Source organism: Bos javanicus, chromosome 25, assembly GCF_032452875.1.
Source record: "Bos javanicus breed banteng chromosome 25, ARS-OSU_banteng_1.0, whole genome shotgun sequence".
Lineage (NCBI taxonomy): Eukaryota > Metazoa > Chordata > Mammalia > Artiodactyla > Bovidae > Bos > Bos javanicus.
Genome location: NC_083892.1, coordinates 9,909,146 through 9,917,377, shown reverse-complemented (window position 1 = coordinate 9,917,377; position 8,232 = coordinate 9,909,146). Strand labels below are relative to the sequence as shown.

Sequence of the window (8,232 nt, the reverse complement as noted above, 5' to 3'; positions counted from 1 at the left end):
AGCAGCAACCTGGACTTCCTCCCTCACCCAAGGTTCCCCTCCCCTGGTGGGCGCCATGCTGCCAGCAGAGATGGCACCACAGGCCCATCAGAAAGAAAATTTGGAAGTCAAGCATTCATTCCACAAATGTTTATTCATGCTTCCAGTAGTCCCAGGTGCAAGGGAAGAGGCCAATCTGAGCTGTTCGGAGAGTTAGGAGAAAAAGGGCATCAATGGGGTTTTGGTATCCCCTGATCCAGGTGGCTGGAGGGTTGGTGGAGGGTGGGGGGGAACCAGGAAAAGAGCTAATTAGTTTAAGAATAAGAGGACGTTGGAGGATGTAGAGTCAGGGGAGGCACCCTGGGGATGTCACCGGCAGAGTCCTAAAGCATAAGTTGAGAAGGAATCCACCTGGGCAGTCAAGGTGGGGAAGGGCATCTCAGAGGGAAGAGCATGTGCAAAGTGGCCTCTGTAATCTCCCATAATCTGTGTGTCATTGTTCAGTGGCTCAGTCGTGTCTGACTGAGTGACCCATGGACTGCAGCATACCAGGCTCCCCTGTCTTCCACCATCTCCCGGAGCTTGCTCAAACTCATGTCCATTGAGTCGGTGATGCCATTCAACCATCTCATCCTCTGTTACCCCTTTATCCTCTGCCCTCAATCTTTCCCAGCATCAGGGTCTTTTCCAATGAGTCAGCTCTTCACATCCGGTGGCCAAAGTACTGGAGCTTCAGTCCTTCCAGTGAATCTGTATAACTGTCCCTGTAGAGGCAAGTTTCTCTGTTTTTTTTGTGGGCAGAGAAACTAAGGCTCAGAGAAGTGTGGTGGATGTATTTGCCCAAGACGTCACAGCTGGAGGGGAGATCCAAAGGCGGCCTAGACTCTCCCCTAAGCGAGCTCCAGTCAGCATCCAGATCCTGACCGTGGCTGTCTCACCGGAGCTCGCCCTCCGCCCCAGGCCCTGGGCTTCTGCACACAAGCACCTCTCCGTGGACAGACAAGGTGAGGAGAAAAAAATGAGGCTCAGAGAGCTCAAGTGACTTGCCTACGTCACACAGCCTGTTGGAGCACAGCAAGGATTCACAGCCAGGTTTGTGGCAGCCCAAAGTGCCTGGGCCCTCACAGAACAGTCGTGACCTGACAGTCTCTTTGCCCACATTCCAAAGAGGGAGAGGGGCCAGCAGGCACAGAGACGCAGCGGCCGGAAAGGAGGGTCCACACAGGGCGCGCTGCTCTCAGGGAACTGCCCCACCCGCCTCTGTAAGGTCCTGCGGGGGCCTTGCCTCAGCGCCCTGTGACCACAGGTGGATGTGGGCAAGACGGCCTGAGCTCCCCATGCCCTAGTTCAGGGTAGGCCCATGACCTAAGCTGGACCAGTCAGAGACCCTCCTGGGACTTTTTCTGCAGGAACTCTTTCCTCTAAACGCAGGCCCCCTGGCAGCCATTGTGCCCGCTGAGTCAAGAGAATAGAAGAGAAGAAGCACAGGACAGAGCCCTGATGCCTCGTGGGAGCCCCTACATCCAGCCATACCTGAAACCCACCCCTGGGCTTACCTGTGACACACGCCACAAGGTTCCTTTTCTGCTTATGCTTGTCTGACTTATGCTTCTGTCACTGGCAACCCCAGAGAGTCTTGGGTAATCAGAGTTTGATGAGCAGCAAGGGTCAGGGGTCAGGTTTGCTTGGAACAAAGGGTGAGTGAGTGAAATGGAACCCACTCACTCATCCTAAGAAGAGGCCAAACAACTCTCCGACTGAAAGAAGCAAGACTCATTTTGCCGGGATCTGGGGCCCAGGGTACTCCCCTCTCCAGCTGACATCTGCCCTCAAGGAAAGCTGGAATGTAGACACTTTCACACCTCCTGATTCATGGTGGTTCGTAACTTCTTCGTGCTGGGAAAAAAAAAAAAATTCCACATTAAAAAATTTTCCTTCCCTTTTTTCTTTTTTAAAACAGACTTTATTTTTAGAGCAGTTTTGGTTCACATCAAAATTGAGCGGGAAGCACAGAGTTTCCATATCCCCACTGCCTTCCCGCCCCCATGGTCACATCCTGGGTCAGTCCACATTATTGTTTAATCTTCACATTTGTTGTTAAATTCGTAAAAGAATCTACCAATGATGATAGCATAGAATACATTTTATATATTTTCCTGATTTCCAGATACACGCTTTTTTTTTTTTTAAAGACACCACTGTTTTTTACTTTTAAACTATGAAAGTATGATAACACATGTACAGGAAAGCTGGAAAATCCAGAACAAAGCTACATATATTACACTTATTTTTTAAAGTAGATAAATTAAGGTTTTTAATTGGAATTTCAATATCAAACTCTCAAAAGTTAATATATTGAATATACAGAAAAATAGGATAGAGTAGGCCTGAAAAGTACTGTGAACCAATTCAATGTAATTAAGATTTATACAGTTTTCACACAACAGTAGGATACGAATTCTATTCAAGTTCCCGTAGACTATAAAGTAGGAGATATTGGAACATATCCAGGGATGTAAAATGAGGAAGATACCATTCTTCACAACCCATGTCATAACCTGCTTTTTCCACTGAGCATTTCATGAACAACCTTCCAAGTCATTGGCTGACAAGATGGTAACGATGGTACCTGTTTTACCAGTGAGGAAGCTGAGGTACAGTTGGAGCCAGCAAGGCGACCCATGTCCTTGTGAGGCACAGCTCACCGGATGCTCTCAAGGGCCCACTGAGGTCTGGCTCCTTCTTTACAAACGGGAAAGCTGCTGTGCAGAGACGGGAAGTCGCTCTTGTTCGGGGGAGGCCCAAACCCCTGGGCAGGCTGGAAAGGAGGGGCTGCTGGTCAGCAGGGCTACACTAGCAGAGGCTGCGGGCACTCTGTCCTGAGGGGAGGGAGGCTGGCCCTCAGAAGAACCATCTGGTGTGTCCCTGAGGGACAGCCTTGCCTCACCGCTGCCTCGGTCATGCTGCTACTGACCTTCCCAGGAGGTATCTGGTGCAGAAACGACTTGTGCCACTGGCTAATTCTCAAACTCAGGCTCACACTGAGCACCCACCGTATGCCAGACACCACTGGGGTGCCCCCCGCCCCCCACCCACAGTCTCGGTTAGTCCTTCTTACTCCTCTGTAGGGGAGGACTATTAGTATCCATTTTTCAGATGAAGAAACTGAGGCCTAGAGAAGTGAAATGACTTGCCAAGCGCCACAGAGTTAACATGTGGCAAAACCAAAATTGGACCTCAGTGAGGTCTGAATCCAGACAGAAGCATCAACATCCTGATTGGGTCTCTGACTTGGTAAATTGTTAACCACACACACACACACACACACACACACACACCCCAACTGGCCAACGGGTCTTGAGAACTGTGCCACAGAGCTCTGGCCTTGGCTCCATCCTTTTCCCCCATCTTCCCAGATTCCTTCATGAGAATCTAAGGTGATCTGCCTGTTGCAAGGATGGTGAACCACTCACAGGCATCTCAAATAAGCCCTGGATTAAGACACAGAGTGGACACCAAGGTGACATTAAAGGCATTGATGTAAAGTCCTATACTATGGTTGCTGCTGCTGTTGCTGCTAAGTCGCTTCAGTCATGTCCGACTCTGTGTGAACCCAGAGACGGCAGCCCACCAGGCTCCCCCATCCCTGGGATTCTCCAGGCAAGAACACTGAAGTGGGTTGCCATTTTCTTCTCCAGTGCATGAAAGTGAAAAGTGAAAGGGAAGTCGCTCAGTCATGTCCGACTCTTGGCGACCCCATGGACTGCAGCCCACCAGGCTCCTCCGTCCATGGGACTTGCCAGGCAAGAGTACTGGAGTTAGGAACAGCAATATTCCCAAATCGGGTTGACTTCTGGCCCAAACAGCATGGTTGAACGTAAATTCAAGATGACCCATGAGCCAGCTGCAGCTTGCACAAGTTAGTAAAAGGAGGTCCTGTTACTGGGAGGTCCCAGCAGCGGTGCTCACACTGACAAGTGACATGTAGTGCTGTGCTGGCTCAGGCACCTGTGGACACAAATGCGGAGCTTTCACCACTTGCCTGCAAAGGGTGCATGCTCAGGAATCAGGGGTGACATGAGTGTTGGTGACAGTGAAGAATGCTCACACCCATCCTGGGTACACGTTGCATGATCAACCAATGTGGATTTGACAAGGAGGACAGAGGAGAGAATGGGTAACATTTAGCGTCACTACTATCATTGAAGTTGTGAAGTCGCTCAGTCGTGTCCAACTCTTTGTGACCCCATGGACTGTAGCCCAAAAGGCCCCTCCATCCATGCAATTTTCTAGGCAAGAGTACTGGAGTGGGTTGCCATTTCCTTCTCCAGGGGATCTTCCCAACCCAGGGATTGAACCCAGGTCTCCCGCATTGCGGGCAGACGCTTTACCGTCTGAACCACCAGGGAATACTAATATCATTGGTGATATATTAGATAAGAGATATATGTGTTATCAAATGACATAAGGGCTATTCTTGACGTAGCACTAATTACATAGAGGCATGCAGCTAAGCACGTCATGCTATCTTTAATTCTCGAAACAGTCTGGCGGGTGGATTATCTTAGGCTGAATCACATGAAATTGCTGATTTTGTAGGTCAAAAACACAAACAGTATTGGCAATACTGTTCAATGTCAGAGCATTTTCATTTCGACAGAATAAGTAAACCCCACTGGCAGGACCCTGGGGCGCCTGCCTGCTCAGAGGATGGTTTTCTCCTTGCTTCCTCCTCTTCACCCACCCTCTCATTCTGGCTACCCAGGCCCCCACCACCCCACCCCATTGCGGCCAGGTCTATATTTACAGTCTAGATTTCTGTGAAGTGGGGACTCGAGGAAGTGACTTATTCCAGAGTCATCACAGTCACCCAGAGATAGTGACATCCCAGAAGCCTTCAGTTTCTGTCCCCTCTCTGCCCCTGCCAATATGGGACTTTTCTCTTCCCTCTCTGGGTTTCCAAGGCTCAAACCAGAAGACAGAAACAGGAATTGTGTGTCTGCCTACCGTCTGTCTGATGGGCAGATGAAATGGAATGGGAGATTTGTGTCCATTTTGCGGACAGTAACACTGAAGCAAATCTGTGCCCAACCTGGTTGCCAGTTGCCCCATCAGGGGCAGAGAGGAGAGCAGGTGGGTTTCTGGACATCTGGGGTCTCAGCCTGGTTCAGCTCAGTCCAAGCATCCTAGAGGTCGCTGGAAGGACCTCCTGGATCAGCCCTGCCCCACCACTCCTGGGGCAGGTGCTGAAATGACAGCCAAGCCATAGGGGCGCTGGGCCCGGAGGGGTGGAGTCTTTCCAGGTAGTCAGACTGAGAGAGAGGGTGGCAGCTTGCGGGGACAGCGGAGGAGGAAGGGAACAGCCTGGTCCCCGTGGTGCACAGTTCGGTCCCCGCCGCGCACAGCCCGCCCGCCAGGCACAGCCGGTCTTCGGGGAAGTCGCCGAGTCGGAGTTCCAGGAAGCGATAACGCTTGTTGAAACCTCTTTCTTGTGGCCTGGTCTTGTCACATGGCTTGGTGGGGACCAACGTCAAGCAGGGCCACGGGTCTAGGCCAGCTTGCACCCTGATAGCTGCTGCCACCCTACGCTCCTCCCCCGAGGCTGAAGGGGTGGGGGTGGGGAACCAGGCAGGAAAGAGGGCATGCGTGGTACCCACCCCGACGCCCCTTGCCCAGGCTGAAAGCGGAGGACCCCTGGGTGGAGGGGTTGCTGTGAAAACACACAGCAGGTGCTGAGGAGACAGAAAACCTTTGCTCCCTTCCCATGAAGCCAGGGAACGTGTCCCATCATTCTAGGGCAGGACTCTCCACCACAGCACTACTGACTTCTCTGCTGTGGGGACAGCCCTGTGCCCTGGAGAGTGTGAGGAGTGTGCCCGGCCTCTGCCCACTAGATAGTGGTACCCACATCCACCCCCTAGCTGTGACACCAAAAATGTCTCCAGATGTGGCCAAATGGTCCCTGAAGGACAAAACCCTGATCCAGATTCAGTGCCCAGCACAGAGTAGGTGCACAGAAATCAGTAGGTCTTCAGCCCCGACAGCAGAACCTGTGTGGTTCATTTTTATACCCCATCACCTGGCATCATGGATCTGCAAAGGGACAATTCTGGGGATTTTTCTGGTGGTTCAGTGGCTAAGACTCTGTGCTCCCGATGCAGGGGACCTGGGTTCGATCCCTGGTCAGGGAAGTAGATCTCACATCCTGCAACAAAGACCCAGCTCAGTCAAATAAATGAAAATAAGTATTTTGGAAAAAGGGATAATTTGGGAGACTCTTAGTCCTCCAATCTCTCTTAGCTTCTCATTCCACAACACTAGGCTTCCCAGCTGGCTCAGTGGTAAAGAATCTGCCTGCCAATGCAGGAGACAGGGGTTTGATCCCTGGGTGGGGAAGATCCCCTGGATGAGGAAATGGCAACCTGCTCCAGTATTCTTGCCTGGGAAGTCCCTTGGATGGAGGAGCCTAGCAGACTACAGTCCACGGGGTCGCAAAAGTCGGACACGACTGAGCGACTAACAACAGCTCTCTTAGCTTCTCACTCCACAAGACTAATAAACATACCATCTAAATAAAACCTGTGCTGGAGGCCTTGAACTTGAGGACAGAAGGCTGAATTGAGGGTGTGGTCGGGCTTGACACAAAGGGTAGAGAGAAAGGTCATGGGTCCCACCTCCCAGTGTGGTCCCTGGAAGCCGGCAGCCCTACTTCCCACCCCCCAGGCTGGAGGCTGGGGGATCCTCTGTGGAGAGACTGACCCACCCCAGAAAGGACACGTCGGATGCTGACTCTGGGACTCTACCGTGACTGCCAGAGCCTGCCCCGCTGCCTGGATGAGACTCACCTGTCCACACGCCCTGTCCATAGTCAGCAAGCTTCTGATGGTCTGTTTTCAGTCTCCTGATCTTCAGTGTGAACTCACAGACGAGGATCACTGGACACTGGAGGCAGGCTTGTACAAGGAAAATCAGAGGTCAGCTTCAGCAGAGGAAAAGAGCTCCTGGAAAACAGGGCCAACTCGGGGAGGAGGAAAACACAAGACAAGAAAAACCCTAAGAGAAATAAGAGACGTTGTATCTCTAAAGCGAGAACGAGACGCTGCATAGAGGAACATTCAGTGACCAAGAGAGAACTAGAGAGGTGAGGGCAGAAAGAAAAACTTTCACTATTAGCCTTGCAAGCGACTGGAAAACCTCCCAGAAAGACACAGGGAAATCCGACATAAAAAGATCAAGAAACTAGAGGATTGTCCCTCAAGATGCAACGTTAGAGAACAGAGAAAATGGAGGGGAAAAAATGTTCTAAATCTCAAGGACGTGAGCTTCCATATGGGAAAAGCTTCTCAATGGCTGTGTTAGTTTTCTGTGTACAAATCTTGGTGCTACGGAGGGAAGAATTCTAAGAGAGCCCCTTTCCTTTCCCACCACCCCATCTCATCCCCAGGACATGTTTATAATGGATTCTGCTCCTGTGATTAGGTTACGATATAAGGTTGGTTTTACAAAAGGGGGGTTATCCAGTGGATCTAACTTAATCCCCTGAACCCTTCAAAAGCGGAATGTTTTCTCCAGCTGGTGCCAGAAGAGGAAGTCAGAGATTTGAAGCACAGGAAAGATGTGATGGGCTGTCGCTGGAGGGGAGGGGGAGGGGCTGAGTGTGGATGAAATGTGGGTCACCTCTAGAGTTGAGAGCAGCCCTCGGCTGAAACTTGGCGAGGAAACGGGGACCTCAGACCTACAACCACAGGAACCGAATTTTGCCAAAATCAAGAAGGAGCCTGGAAGCAGATTTTTCCCCCAGAGTCTCCAGATGGGAACTGGGACCCCGGCTGACCCCGATTTTGGCCCAACGAGACCCTTGAGCAGAAAACTTGTGCCAAACTTCTGACCTAGGAAAACTGTGAGATAATAAATTTATTAAGCCACTAGGTTTGTGATAATTTGCTACATAGCAGAAAACAGAAAATTCATAGATCTGCTTAAAAGAACAGATATTTATCTCACACTGTTTCTGTGGGTCAGAAATCAGGGAGTGACTCAGCTGGGTGGTTCTGTCTCAGGGTCTCTCAGGAGGCTGCAGTCAAGGAGTCAGCCGGGGTTTGGAGGACCTGCTCCAGGGGTCATTCACAAGGCTGGAGGCAGGCGGCCTCAGCTCCGCACCTCAAGGGCTGTGCCGTGGGGCTGCTTGAGTGCCCTCACAACATGGCGGCTGGCCTCCCCAAAAGCAAGCGAGCCAAAAGGGGGTAACACGGC

General features: G+C 51.2%; 1 long non-coding RNA gene across 1 annotated transcript; it reads right to left on the bottom strand.

The window, feature by feature from the left end:
• Positions 1-114: 114 nt before the first annotated feature.
• On the bottom strand, positions 115-7,802 carry LOC133238245 (uncharacterized). The gene is made up of 4 exons (XR_009733482.1): positions 6,825-7,802; positions 2,609-2,797; positions 1,536-1,875; positions 115-743 (listed from the first exon to the last, which is right to left on the bottom strand). It is a non-coding gene; the product is annotated as an uncharacterized LOC133238245 (long non-coding RNA).
• Positions 7,803-8,232: the final 430 nt, after the last annotated feature.